The 15,375-nt window shown below is 44.2% G+C and overlaps 1 protein-coding gene and 1 long non-coding RNA gene across 5 annotated transcripts in view; one reads left to right on the forward strand and one right to left on the reverse strand.

Moving 5' to 3' along the window:
- The window catches only part of LOC125757998 (endothelin-converting enzyme-like 1), a 211,976-nt gene that overhangs the window by 15,655 nt on the left and 180,946 nt on the right, over positions 1–15,375 (forward strand). The gene's annotated exons all lie outside the window — the stretch shown is intronic.
- LOC119389330 (uncharacterized) lies at positions 8,396–10,585 on the reverse strand. Of its 2 annotated transcripts, XR_007415683.1 has the most exons (4): positions 10,506–10,585; positions 10,300–10,421; positions 9,397–9,553; positions 8,396–8,597 (listed from the first exon to the last, which is right to left on the reverse strand). It is a non-coding gene; the product is annotated as an uncharacterized LOC119389330 (long non-coding RNA). The 2 variants fall into 2 exon arrangements; XR_005183080.2 differs by having other exon boundaries at positions 10,300–10,563.

Below are 15,375 nucleotides of genomic sequence, written 5' to 3' on the forward strand. Positions count from 1 at the left end.
TGAACAGGTATGGCACTGGGACAGTGCCACTGGGTTTTCCAACAGGGTAAGCATAAATTTCTTACTTCAGCAATCCCTTCGTGCCGGTTGACCAAATTTCTTGCACTGTTGCGCAAATGACACTCTTTTCACGCGTCCTGCGTGACTTTACATAGCATTACGCATGTACCAGCCTTGCGGCGACAATAAAAATGAGTGCTGCGTGAGTATGCTCATGCAGTACTCAATCGAAATAAAAGACATTCCATCATCGCAAAGTGAGGACTGTACGGAAATGCTGGAGAACGTTGCCGAAGCAACTGAGTGCGCCATTTCTTCTGGGGACATTGACATTGCACATCGTGCAGCAAGCAAGACAATAACTGACAAGAACATCATTGTTAGTTTCTGCTCGCGCGTAAAGAAGAATGAGTTTCTAAATAAGGGTCGCAAGGCCCGTCTGCGGTCCTCTCAGATTGGGTTTTCTGGCAGTTCAGATAAGCCCATTTACATTTACGAACCCCTGACAGTCGATAACAAACGTTCATTCAGCAAAACGCTTGGGCTAAAAAGGGAAAACGAATGGCAGTTTTTATGGACTGAAAACTACCAAATCAAATCTCGCAAATCAACTGATTCCAGGGTATTCAGATTGGCTTCTGAGGCTGATGCTCGAATCTTGACGTAGACACATTTCACGTGCAAGTCGGGGAATAGTTGACATCAATAGTTCTTATGTTATCACCTACAGAAGTCACAACATTCCTTACATCGACTAATATATCGTGTATTTATATAAACGCGCGAAGTTGCGTAAGAATGGCGACAGAATTTCAGTTTTCATTGACTCATTAAATTGACCAATTTCATTCATTTGGGTTTCCGAGACGTGGCACAATAATTCGGATGCTAATTAATACGGTTTGTGTTCATACCAAGCTGAATACTGCCACCTCATTTCAGATAGCCATGGTGGTTCTGCTATATTTATTTCACCAGACATTTATAAGCGTTGGACAGATCTTGCTCTTAATGTTATCATCATCATCATCGTCATCAGCCTGTCTACGCCCACTGCAGGGCAAAGGCCTCTCCCATGTTCCGCCAATCAACACGGTCCTGTGCTTTATGCTGCCACGTTATACCTACAAACTTCTTAATCTCATCTACCTACCTAATTTTCTGTCTCCCCCTCACGCATTTGCCATCCCTTGGAATCCAGTCAGTTACCCTTAATGACCACCGGTTATCCTGCCAACGTGCTACGTGCCCGGCCCATATCCATTTCTTCTTGTTGATTTCAACTATGATGTCCTTAACCCCCGTTTGTTCCCTGACCCACTCTGCTCTCTTCCTGTCTCTTAAGGTCACACCTATCATTTTCCTTTCCATCGCTCGCTGCGTCGTCCTCAATTTAAGTTGAACCCTCTTTGTAAGTCTCCAGGTTTCTGCTCCGTAGGTAAGTACCGGTAAGATGCAGCTGTTATATACCTTCCTCTTGAGGGATAGTGGTAGACTACCATTCATGATTTGATAATGCTTGCCGAATGAGCCCCATCCCATCCTTATTCTTCTAGTTCTTTCACTCTCATGGTTCGGCTCCGCGGTTACTACCTGTCCTAAGTAGACGTACTCCTTTACAACTTCCAGTGTCTCGCCACCTATCGCAAAGCGCTGTTCTCTGCCAAGATTGTTCCACATTACTTTAGTTTTATGCATATTAATTTTCAGACCTACTCTTCTACTTTCCGTATCCAGTTCAGTAATCATGAGCTGTAATTCGTCTCCCGCATTACTCATCAATGCAATGTCATCAGCGAATCGCAGGTTACTGAGATACTCTCCATTAACTCTTACCCCTAATTCTTCCCAATCTAGGGCCCCGAAAACCTCCTGTAAACACGCGGTGAATAACATTCGAGAGATCGTGTCTCCCTGCCGTACGCCCTTCTTTATTGGCATTCTGTCGCTTTTTTTATGGAGGACTATAGTGGCGGTGGATCCGCTGTAGATTTCCTCCATTATGTTTATATAGGCTTCGTCGATGCCCTGATTCCGCAGTGCCTGCATGACTGCTGATGTCTCCACCGAATCAAATGCCTTCTCGTATTCTATGAAGGCTATGCGTTGGTTGTATTCCGGGCATTTCTCTATCACCTGATTGATAGTATGAATATGGTCTATTGTTGAGAAGCCATGAATCGGCATGAATTGAAACTTACTGCAGATATCGCAGAATCGTACTTTTATACCGGGTTGCGTCTTCCATTCCCCATCGTAATCTGTTTCTGATTTTCTGGGTGGGCTGTAGATGTCAGACTCTGCCCATGCGGCGCAGCGGAAAACATACTTTCCTGCAATACTTACTCTGGCGCTACACTCTTAGCAAACGACCGCTTAAAACAACGCATATAAGGCGGAAAATAGGTCATTTCCGACGTTTATAAATGGCTCTCTAAGCGGCCTACTTATACGGCTCTTTTTTATGCCGCCTCTGGCTAAGCGGCTCTTTCTTATGCGGTGCAAGTTTATGCGGCTCTTCCATATGCGAGGCCATCTCGTTGCCAGGAGGCCGTTTAAAAGTGACCCCTTAATAGACAGTTATAGTTTAGCGGGCTTACCGGAATAGCGGGACCGAAATGCGCATGCGCAGTACCGTACGTGACCCGTAGCGTTTACCGTACGCACGCTATTTTTCAGATTTAGCGTTAGCGTGTTTGCGTGGTTAACGTAGTGTACGTAAAACATGGCGGCGGTTTTCGACACCCGCTTCGAACTGAATTTAGCGTTGATGTGGACGGATCCACTTCTTTCGTAGCAAACGACTGTGCGAAATTGCTTCGCTTGCCTTCAGGTAGCTTCGGCGACCGAGTAATACGAGTAACATAGCGTAGTTTTTGAGATCGCTTCCCATTTCGAACGTCCCTAGGCCTATCTAGAAGATCGGTGTAAACAAGTCTGTAACATGAAAATTTTCGCTTTTGGTGCTTAGTTCATATTTATTTACTTTTATTTTCACTAAAAAAGTAGTAATATTGCTGCGTGCGGGGATCCAGGCAAGCATTCTCGGTTTTGTTCTTTTCACTTTTTTTAACGCATTCACCCTTCGCTAGGTGGCGCCACCGTCCCGGCTTGGGCACGTAAACGCTATCCCGCTAAACTAAAACACGCTTTCCGTAACCACCGTTTGCGGCACGGTAACGCTATTCGCAACTTTCACGGCCTATAGGTGGCGCGACTGTACATCCAACATGGCGGTCGTTGAGATTATCGGCCCGCTGCAGACGATTTAGGAACGTACATGTTTGGCGAAGAGTTCAGTTCTTTGCGCTTCGGCTGCACTCCGATTTATGTTTTAGTGAAAGCAGGGTTGCGGTGACATATTATAATAAGTAAACGAATGTCGGGTACGCGACTGGAACCTCATTAGGAAGATAAATATGCACACAATTGTAAATAAAACAAACACACTAGTCGCGTTGCTTGCGGCGTTTAATCGCGCGTTGCAACCCCCGCTGTGTTGTTAGCACGATATGGTAGTAGGAGACTCAGTAAAGATGTCTCAGTAATATCAGAGACATTCTCGGAGACATGCTTTATCTCATTTCTGCTTGCATCGCATTCTGCCGCGTAGCTAGCTCAGCTCCCTTCAAAGCACGAAGTAATGTATAAGTAAACGAAAAAAAAAGATGTGTTGCCCTTCGACACCGAAGCACAAGAACCACTTGAGGCATGTGCGATTATCGAAAATACGATTTTATTTGCAGCAACAAGAGCTTGATTTGGGCGAGTTGGTTCATGCTGAATATCGTGGGTACAGCGCAACATCAGAAGGAAAAGAAAGCGCTCTTTCCTGTGTGTCGTTTTCTTTTCCTTCTGATGTTGCGCTGTACCCACGATATTCGGCGATTTTATTGCGCTTTCTTGGTAAAAAAGAGAAAAAGTAAACAGCGGAATGCCACAATAGGTCGACAAGCAGCGAATGAAACCAGCGCAAGACGCAATTTTCACGTTTAAGATGTGACGTTCCTGTTATCATCCTACGCTTTCGGTGTTTATGAGAAGTGCAATAAGTAACATCGGACAGGACAGGGACGAAAGAACAGCGCCATCAGCAAGTAATACCGAACAAAAAGAGCTGGAGATGTGAAGGTCACGGAGGCACTTCACAGCCACTTCAGACGTGGAATGGTGCGATGGACGCTTTGAAAGCGGACTTTTCATTATATTCTAGAGGCGGAACGCATTCCTTATCAGTTCTGGTACTGTCTGCACAGCGACTGTGTAGAGCGGAGGAACGAAGCGCGAGAAAGGTGATATGAGGTAGTAGACATATACTCAAATACAAAATGGGATTCTACATACATTCATGGGCCTTGGTTATTTGCTTGCGAAGTTTAACCCGCTTAACCGCTCACGGGTTTTCGAGGCGCTAATCTGAAGGGGAGGCTTTTGCTTTGCCTCCCGCTATACGCTGTGAGCACCGAGGCCCGCAGTAAAATCAGTTGCCTTTTTCTTTTATTTTCCGTTCACAGTGAGGAACCGAAAGTGTCACGTATCGTATCGTATCGTATCGTATCGTATCGTTGGTGTGCACCAACGTTTATAGATATAAACGTTGGTGCACACCGTCGCAAAACGACCCCAAACAAGACAAAACAAGTGGCAACATTCGCTGACTCAAGCGGGTCCAACATTTCAATAATCTCAACAGAGCTTCCGGCGGCCACCACTCGGCGGCGCCACGGTACCTGGAAGTTGCGAATTCCCTTAACCCCCGCTATCACGCTAACGCTAGACTATAACTGTCTATAACGCGTACCGTCATTTGGCATGGGATTTCAGGTCAAATCTATCCGGCTTACATACGACTCAATATGCGGTCAAAATATATGCGGTACTTTTCGCAAAAAAAAAAAAAAACATTCTTCGACATTTTGTTTGACTGTGCATGTCTTCCTCTTTTTTTCTTTTCAGCCTTCCAACTCATGAATATGCATTTACACGTCACAAGAACACCGCACAGAGAGTCATAAAGCATGTATCAACACACACACACTCCACCACGGTGATTTGAACCCACACCAACCGCGTGACAAGCAGACATTGTATCCACTACGCCACCGCACCACACGATCTGGGTAGACTTACGCGGCTTTATATATGCACTTCACGTTATCTTTGAAGATTTTATGATCGGCTACAACGCTTTAATTTTGCATATATGAGAGGCATCGTTCGCGTATACATGCGCGTGTATACGTGTGTACGAGGGAACCCTCGCAGGCAGTCACAGCTAGTTTGTGTGTGGAATTGTTTCTCGTCCGATGGCTTAATAATAATAATAATAATATCTGGGGTTTTACGTCCCAAAACCACGATATGATTATGAGAGACGCCGTAGTGGAGGGCTCCGGAAATTTCGACCATCTGGTGTTCTTTAACGTGCACCTAAATCTAAGTACACGGGCCTCTACCATTTCGCCTCCATCGAATGTGACCGCCGCGGCCGGGATCGAACCCGCGACCTTCGGGTCAGCATCCGAGCACCGTAACCGCTATACCACCGCGGCGGACTCGTCCGATGGCTTGCGCATCCCGCACGGAGACAGAGGTGAACCATGAACGACGCGTTTCCGAGTGCATTTCCATTTGCCGGCGTCATACAGCAGCCGAACGTGCCCCGATGTGCAACCAGCCGCCAAAGAAAAGTTGTCTGCGACGTTTGACGCAGTACAGGCGGTAGAAATCAGCTGATCTCATCTTCACTCGGCGAAGTACAGCCTCCCACGTCCTTCGCGAACATCACGTTGATGTGAGTGCGTTTATACGGACAGTATTGTGTAGCGTTTTATCTCAGGTAATCGGATTAAAACACATAATTGCTTATTCGCGCAACAGATGGGTTTCTATTTAGTGCAGCGCGTACGGGGCGACGGGCCAGCTTTCAGAACGGGCGCGCTCATTTCTCTCCGACAGGTATAGTATAGACGAGAGGGAAACGTTGTTGTCGAGTCGAAAGAACAACGAGCCTTCGCAGAAAAAGAATGCAGTCTCCCGAGCTCGAGGCTGATGGCGCCGACGAGCGATGCCGTCGAATTGTCATGCTGGGGAGGACGGCGGGTCGAAGGTTCTTCGTTCTCGTGGTTCGTTCGTTGCTGACAGTTGGAAGTGATGCTCCCCTTGGCTTCCACAAACGATGAAGCGTAGTGCATGACTGGCGCGGAAAGACCACGCATGAAATCCCTTGCATCACCCGTTAGAACATTTGTTTCCTGCCAAGCGTCGCATCAAAAGAAGCTAGCAATGCTTTAAATCGAATCAAGTTGCAGCAAGCCAAATTGATCGATCTTGAAGATCGCAGTAGGCGGCCAAATATGATAATTTTTGGCATTGCAGATATTCTCAATGAAACTGTGTTGTTGTTACGCGACCAAGTTATAAACAAACTCTTTTCCTTAAAAATGGGCGTGAACTGCACTTCGGTGGCTAGAATACATAGGTTAGGAAAGAGTTCAGGGGGCAAGCCGAGGCCGATTATCGTTTATTTTCAGGACTACGCTGAAAAAAACAGAGTCATGCAGAATGCACGAAAATTAAAAGGGACAGCCATTTCTATCCAGGAAGACTACTGCGCCGATACAAGGCGGAAACGGAAATTGCTTAGGAATGGTGCGAAGGCAGATAAAAATAGCGGAGAAAGGGTCCAGTTGATACACGACAAGCTCCGGATTGATGATCAGTATTTTTATTGGGATGATACCGCGAACTCGCGCAAGAACACTTCTGCAGATGACAACTCACGGCGCCGCAAAAAGCATACTGAGACAATGTACTCAGCGACCGGAAGCTAGCGCTTAAAGGCACATCAGCTCCGGCTTTTGTCATTCAATGCAAGAAGTATTGTAAATAAGGCAGATAAGTTAGAAGATAAATTAGGAGTTAGGAGTTATGATCCCCATGTTTGCGTCGTTTCGGAAACTTGGTTACACGAAGCCATTCACCATGATGAAATCGTTCCACCGAACCCATCACCTGTATCGGAGGGATTCTCGCGGAGGCGGTATTGCACTAGTTGTCAAAACCGATGTTCACGTAACAATCGTGGATCAAATCCGCGGGCACGAAAGTTTGTTTCTGAAGGTGTCTCTCTGGGGATTGTCGTTTTTCTTGTGTCTGTATATCGGGCTCCAGGTGCCGATGACTCATATATGCATAAATTGTACGATCTACTAACACTGAAAGGAAAAAACTTGGTAATAACAGGCGATTTTAATTTGCCCTGTTTAAATTGGAATTGCCTAAATTATGGTTCGACGGTTTCTGGTGACTTGGCGATAGACATTATGCTCAACCTTAGTATTCAGCAGGTTATTATTATTAATACCCGGGGAAAGAACGTTCTGGACCTTCTGTTCCTGAACTAAATTTTTTCTGGCGGAAGAGCAATGGTTGAGCCAGGTATATCTGACCACAAGCTTATATATTTTTGCTGGGAGGTTTCAGCGGCAACGCAACAAAACTATGGGACTGTAAGGAAAATTAGACTTTGCAAAGGCCGATGATTTAGCAGTCACAGATTACCTAGTTACGCATCTTGAAATAATTGATAACAATGCTGAACTTTCGTGGGAAAGATTTCAGGATATCGTAAAGTACTGCACTGAATACTTTGTCCCGTTAAAATCTATAGACAAATACGGATAAATCCTTGGATAAATCGAGAAACTATCCAACCCTAGCAAAAATTCTAATAGAAAAACTAATAGCCTACTAGGTTATGGGCACTAATACATGTATTAGACTAATACAGTATAAGACTAATAGCCTGTACAAGTCTTATTGGACAACACTAATAGGACAAGACCAATAGCCTGTATTAGGCTCATAGGCATAAACCAATAGCCTGTATTAGGCTCATAGGCATAAACTAATAGCCTGTATTAGGCTCATAGGCATGAACTAATAGCCAGTATTAGGCTCATAGGCATAAACTAATAGCCTGTATTAGGCTCATAGGCATGAACTAATAGCCAGTATTTGGCTCATAGGCATAAACCAATAGCCTGTATTAGGCTCATAGGCATAAACTAATAGCCTGTATTAGGCTCATAGGCATGAACTAATAGCCAGTATTAGGCTCATAGGCATAAACTAATAGCCTGTATTAGGCTCATAGGCATAAACTAATAGCCTGTATTAGGCTCATAGGCATAACCTAATAGTCCATATTAGGCTTATAGGCATATACTAATAGCCTGTATTAGGCTTATAGGCATAAGCTAATAGCCTGTATTAGGCTAATACACATAAACTAATAGCCTCTATTAGATCAATAGGTGACTGCACAGGCAGCGAGCAGGCTTTGCTCGTAGCATGCGGCAGCGGCATGCATATCACTGCATATGACACAAAGGCAGTTGTCAAACACAAACACACTTTATTTAAATCGTCAAGTGAGGTGAGCCCTCTACAGTTAACCTTCCTCATTTGGCTGCTGAGGTGGTGGTGTTAGCTGCTGAGTTGGTGGCGTCGGTACCTTCATGATGTCCGCAATTTTTACCGCGAGGTCAACCTCCTTAAATGGATACTTCTGGACGAGGAGTGGCTGAAGAAATCTAGAACCAAACACATAAGTAAATCACTTTTTTAAGCTCACAAACACAGAACACAGGCACTGTGTTCCTTCTGTCCGTCCACATCAAGTGCGCGCTGTTTTTGCCTTGTTATGTTCAACGAACTAGCTCGAGATGCGTTATTCCAGAAAACATGAAACAAATACGACACTAAATCGGAAACTAATATTCAAATAGCTGCAGTAACAGGCAACCATCTGTCGCAATAAAAACTACAGAGGCAGAGCTTCATCCATTAACAACATGGCTGACACATGCTACAATTTCTCATTTGCTGACATCAGATCAGACAACAGCAAAAAATTTAACACCAGTGGAATTTTATTCTGCTTCTTTCCCCCAGCTTAAATTAAAGAAGATGAGACTGCGCGATGAGCAGCAGCAACAGTGCCCTATAAAGGGGACTGTTGCTGCTCAGCTTCAGGTTTCAGAGGGCGTGCTATGTCAGCTTTCAGGTTTGGGAACTTGACATATAATTGAGGATGCCGAGGATCATGCATAGTAAAATATGGAGAAAAAATTAGATTAAACGGAAACGAAATAAAGCAGCAGATATTTGAAAATGCACTAACAAATAACTATGAGTGTTTTCATCATTTCTAACAAAATGTGACATGCTACTGCATGCTGTGCAGGTCACATAATAGAAGAACAGATAAACAACTTACATTACTGGGCACGGTAAAAGGCAACAGAGTAATTATCAAAAGAGAAATCGAAAGTGCATGCAAAGTGGATGATCTCAATGAAGTGCCAAAATGATAACAATTGTATCACAAACCTGCTTTGAAGATCTTGCGCAGCCTCACAACTTCTTGCCGAAGACAATCTCCTCCCTTTCATGCTTCAGGAGGAAACAAAAGGTCCAGCTGTTTTGTCCTAAACTGTGCCTCGGTATCCTTCACACGAGATTTTGGCACTTGTTTTTGTCTTTTGTGCTGGTACAGGCAGAAGCAAAAAAATAATTTGGTGAAAACTAGAAACCACAGAAATGTATGTATGCATGCACAGATATGGTACGTTGCACTTGTCTACTGGTTGAACAGCTGACAGCAACTCAAGCTGGCCTCGGCTACAGCCTTAAACTTTGCAAGAACTACGGTGCCAACTCAATGCAATTCTTCTGTTGGCTATGTATGCCAGCGCCAACAAATTTGGCCGCATATAGAGATGTTGCATGTGTAGTTATTGATTATCTGAAATGCAGTAGATACCTTCGGTCTGGCTGGCTACTTGTCTCTACACTGACTGTACCTGCATGCAAACTGGTGCATGTGCGTCAGTAAACAGACTCACTTGCATATGGTCATGAAATAGCTAAAGTAGGGAAACCATTCATGCTTTCAAGTAGGCAAAACAAACAAACAAAGGAATGACAAAAACAGGATTTAATTTTTGATGATCCTGTAATGATATGCGAGCTCCTCCCGATTTTCTACTCAGCGGACTTAGGACTACACAGTACAGTTGCTTGGGGCTATGCAGCAGCTTTGCTGTAAGCCTTCACTCATTTCACGGGAACGAGGACACTGAGAACACTGTTAAAGAATTTTCGGCGGCCCATAGATCGGTACACGTGAGGCACAAGTGATCCGACCATGCAGGCCATCAGCAAATCGGCGTCGCCAAAAAGCGCTGTCCAGCCTTAATTGAGTAGTGCTAAACAAACATTTGCAAGATTCACCTTTCTGTAGGATTCCCCACTCGCTGCGGTGTCGCCTTCTAAACTGCTGTCCATAGGCATTTGGGGGCAGGAAAATCTCTTGCTCGAGCTTTCCGCGGAAGCATCAGCCTCCTCTTTGGTTACTGAAAACAGGTACACGCGATGTGCATATATCGATTGTCCCTGAAATTGCACCATCAAACAATGAACAACAAAAGCATACTCACCAAACAACTTCATAATCTGGGCTCTGAAATATCCGCTGTTTTCGTCATCCCAGCGTAGACTGTACCATTGTTTGTTGAGAATCTCTTAATTCTTTCTTCGTGCAGACAACCTTCACGCCGTCGTCCTTGAAGCGCACATAAGCGTACATTGTGCAGGTTTTACACGTGGTGATATAACTGCGCTGTCAAACTTCGCTTACCGTAGACTGCAGAGAAAGAAACGTTGGGCCCAGCGGCGGAAGGCCCAGCGGCGAAACACACGTGTTAAAGCTGATGGCGGTGACGATGCTGATGGGGTGGGAAGTGAGTTTGCGCCTAGAAATCCTAATTTAGTTTGCACCATTTGGACATTTCTAAAATCCTCACAAATCCCATTACGGAGGAAAAATTCACTAAATCTGCGCGGGAATAAAAGTAGTCATAAAAGTATGAGCTCTTTGCGCAAGTTTATGCTTTTGGCATGACACCAGCGGTAAGCACGTTTCATTCACACTCCAAACCAAATACGCGTTTGCGTGCCTGTGTAATTTGTTGTTCAATTTTTCCGATGTTAAAATTTTTTTGTCGCTTTTTTTTTGCTTTCTTATACTGTATGAGTAGTTAATAAAATACGCACGTCTGAAACTGCAGAGCGGAGGAAACGTTATTTGGAGCCGGAGGCGGCTTATTTATTATCACGTACTACATCTTCGAGGTACCAGGATAACCGCCAGTGCACCAAGCCACCTTCGCACAGGTAGTCGCCTCTTGTCAACTGTGCTGCCGCAAGTGCAAATACCGGCGTGAGTGACTCGCCCCGTGAAGCTTCTGACAACGATGCAAGCGACCAAAGTGGAAGTGCAAGTGATCGTACAGAAAGCTGCGGCGTCGCTAGCAATCTGTCTGACAGTGAATCTAGTGGTTCCGCTGAAGATTGCAGCGATACATATAGGTGCGAAGGTGATGCTGGTGAATTTTGTCTCATCTTCTCTGGCGAACGCCTTCCCAACTCGGACATGACTGTTAGAGATGCCATGCTTACGCTGATGGCGTACACTGTGTCAGTAGCACTGAACTGGACAGGAATGGAGAAGCTTGTGGGAATAATTAACCTTTTCCTGGGCAAGCCCGTCCTTCCTACTTCGAGTTGGATGCTAAGGAAAGCGTGCAGGCAGTGGATGGATGACCTTGTCAAGCGTCACTATTTTTGTCAAGCATGCGAAGCTGTGATATCGAATCCTCGTCAGAAGGTTTTTTTCATGCCCACATTGTACCACCGAAATCTCTGGTCAAAATTTGTTGTTACATTGGACCTCAAGAAACAAATTGAAGTCATGCTTTTTGACAAAGCAGTGTCATAGGGCTTAATGGACACGTTGAAGAGAAGGCAACCTGAAACTCATGATGGCATTGTGAAAGGAATCAGTGATGGTCGCATTTACAAGGAACAAGGATCAAAACCTTAAGTCTGGCCAATATGGGCAACAAGGCTATTATGAAAATTGTGCAGATCACAATAGCTCTGTGATGTTAATTCCAAAATGTGAGGCACATATTAATAGATGCCGTACTCTTTTCTTTCGTGAAACATATACTTTATGCAAAGCGCGAGAAAATCTTCTTCAGAATCAGAATGATGCATGCCTGACATGCGCCACCATAAACATGCTAGTAACCCAGAGGTCATCCTTATGTCACAAATTTTGTGGTTTAACATTTACTTGATGCCCTAGCTTGTTTAAGAGAATAACCATATTTCTATTAGCCTAATATAGGTGCAGGACAAAAGCCCGTACGATCTACCTATTAGGCTAATATCAATTTCAACAAGTCATATATAACATACCAATACAAACTAATAAGGCTAATAGATGAACCAATTGAGTCATCAATTTTGCAGTTGAACACTTACATACAAATATCCAGCTTGTTAAACCAAATACCCATATTTCTATTAGCCGAATAGGTGCCAGACCAAAACTTATACGAGACCTATTAGACTAATACAAGTCTTATACAGCTCACTAATACAAACTAATAGGGCTAATAGGAGAATGTATTAGACTAATACATCCATCTATTAGGCTAATAAAAATTTTTATAAGACCAATACATCTAATAGAAAAACTTATTAGACTAATACAAGCTTCTATTAGAATTTTTGCTAGGGAAGCCAAGCGTAACGTTAAGATTGAGAAAGAGGAGCGAATCGACTGTAACTAGCAAGGACGACGTTACAGCATGATGGCCAGAACAAGAATAACGATCGGTTTATTCAGTCACTGGTTATATAGGCGCACGATAGCGCGCCGGACATCTGCGCATGTCCGATGCACAGTCGTGATACAATAGCTTTGTCAGAAACATCGGCGACCACACAGTTTGCGCATCTGAAACAAGAATTATTGATAAAGATAAAGCTGGCCAGAGATAGGTTCTATAGCAAGAATATTCAAGAATTTCTTACTTGAATCCGAAAAAAAATTGGTTACACCTAAGCCAAAGAAAACGGCAGATAGAGAGCATTAAAGTTAATGGAACTGAAATAAAGGACGGTCATAGCATTGCAGAGCACTTCAATTTCTATTTTCAAAGTGTGTTTGCGGAACAAGGTCAGAGTGAATTTTCAAGCACATGCAGCCGTACGGTAGATGACAGTTTAGTCACGCGTGAGGGTGTCCTGGCACTGCTCCTAAATATAAATACGAAAAAAGTGCTGGCCCTGACAACACCCCCAACAGACTCCCCCTCCGAACTACTCAAGAATGCTGGGATTCTAACATTACAAAACCGATCAGTACTAGCCCGTTCTAAGCTTTTGTACCAGCTTCTGCATAAGCAGTTTAACATTGATGTCTCCAGATACATTTCCAGAAGTGAAACACGGCCATCGCGACATAAACACACACAAACACTCCAGGAATATCCTTTTCGTACCGACTGTTTTAAAAATTCATTCTTTCCTTTAGCGATAAGAGAGTGGAACGATATCAGCGAGGCCATCACTAGCAGCTGCTCCTTGGATGTGTTCACTTTTTCGATGGAAAATAGCCTGCTAGCGTTGCAGACTTAACTCTCCTGTACTAAATTGAAGATGATCTTGCTTTTCACTGATTTTTTTTCTTTTTCTTCACCGCGTCCTTTTGGTGTTCGTGGTTGTCTTATCATTTGGATGTGTAACTTATTATCGATGTACGCTTGTTACTTTCAAACCTTGTATAACTATACGCATGCGTGAAATATTGTCTAAACACATCTGCGTACTCTATCTTGAAGCGATTTGTTTCACATTCTAAAAAAGTTATTTGTGACTATAATGACCATATTTTGAATGTCATACAATGTACATACTTTCGTAGTTATATTTGCACGAACACTACTGATTCATATATATATATGTATATATACGTGTCTGTAGTTTGTTTACTCACTTCTTTATCACTCTTTTTGCCCTTCCTGTTATAATCCCTCAAGGGATTGACAGTATTTGTAAATAAATAAATAAATAAATAAATAAATAAATAAATAAATAAATAAATAAATAAATAAATAAATAAAGGAGCACTGACACAAAAATTTTGCACCTTGTTTTTTTGTTGTTGTTGTTGCAATAGATAGCTTATGATCCACTTATCACGGCTGCAAACCTCGTTTGCGCGAGTGCGCGACGGTTATTTATTTAGAGACGTTTTTAGAGCGCCCAGTCGCAGTTTCGGTTTCAAAGAGCACCGAGCTAGGCAGCACTACTAACGGAGGACGGGTAAACACAACTGGCCACGTGACCACGCAAAATTGTGACGTAGGGGACGCGCGAGAGCGGGTGCGGCGGGCGCCGCACTTACGGTTCGTCTGCTACGCGAGTTCGTCTGACGCGGGACGCTTCGAGCACTGACCTCCATTAAAAAGGCTGGACGGCGCATCCCCGCTCTGCGAGGCGGGCGCTTGTGAAGCCACCGGAAGGTCCCCTGTTTGTCCCGGAAGCTGGCGTCTTCTGTCCGTCTCAGCCGCGCAATTAAAATATTCTCGGCTGGTAGCTGTTGTTATGATCGTTTTTCTTATTTATTTTTTCAAACTCTCAATTACGCCTCACTTTAGACGCCGACGAACGCTACACGAAAGATGACAGACGCCGTGCCGACACCACCCGAATACGGCGGAGTGCTGCAACGTACAAAATGCGTAAAAAGTAATGGAACTTTGAGGTACTTACGCGTGAAATGTCTTCGCTGACGACTTTTTTGGTCGATTCGTACAGTTTACTGCGCTACAGGCAGGTATTTCTTTAAAAGAGAAGAGAAAAGGTCTCTTCCGGGACAAAAACGGCGGCTTCCGGTGGCTTCACGCCCACGGGCTCGATGCGCCATCCAGCTCCCCCTAGTGGAGATCAGTGGCTTCGAGCTGCTTGCTTTTTGATCCGCGTGTTTCACGCTAGAAGTGCGGACGTCGTCCGTGTCGTTGCCAGGCATGGTTCGAGCAGTCAATAGAGCGTTTTAGTCTGTCCGGCATTTAAAAAGGCGTCGCGTAAAACCAAATAAAGTGTACCCAAGGTGGCACTAGGTCAAGTGGCGCAAGCTATGGAGGATTAGAAACAACTAAAAAACGCGTATTCTACGTCCTCCGAGCATTCAGAAGCGCCCATTCTGACTCGTTAACCCTACAGCATCGATTATTTGACTATGGCTCTCAAAAACGGCGCCGAATCGGGACGAATACATTGCTGTCGAAGCTTAAGGAGCACTGACACAAAAATTTTGCACCTTGTTTTTTTTTTTTTTGTTGCAATAGATAGCTTATGATCCACTTATCACAGCTGCAAACCTCGTTTGCGCGAGTGCGCGACGGTTATTTATTTAGAGACGTTTTTAGAGCGCCCAGTCGCAGTTTCGGTTTC

The sequence above is a fragment of the Rhipicephalus sanguineus genome, chromosome 4, assembly GCF_013339695.2.
Source record: "Rhipicephalus sanguineus isolate Rsan-2018 chromosome 4, BIME_Rsan_1.4, whole genome shotgun sequence".
Classification (NCBI taxonomy): domain Eukaryota; kingdom Metazoa; phylum Arthropoda; class Arachnida; order Ixodida; family Ixodidae; genus Rhipicephalus; species Rhipicephalus sanguineus.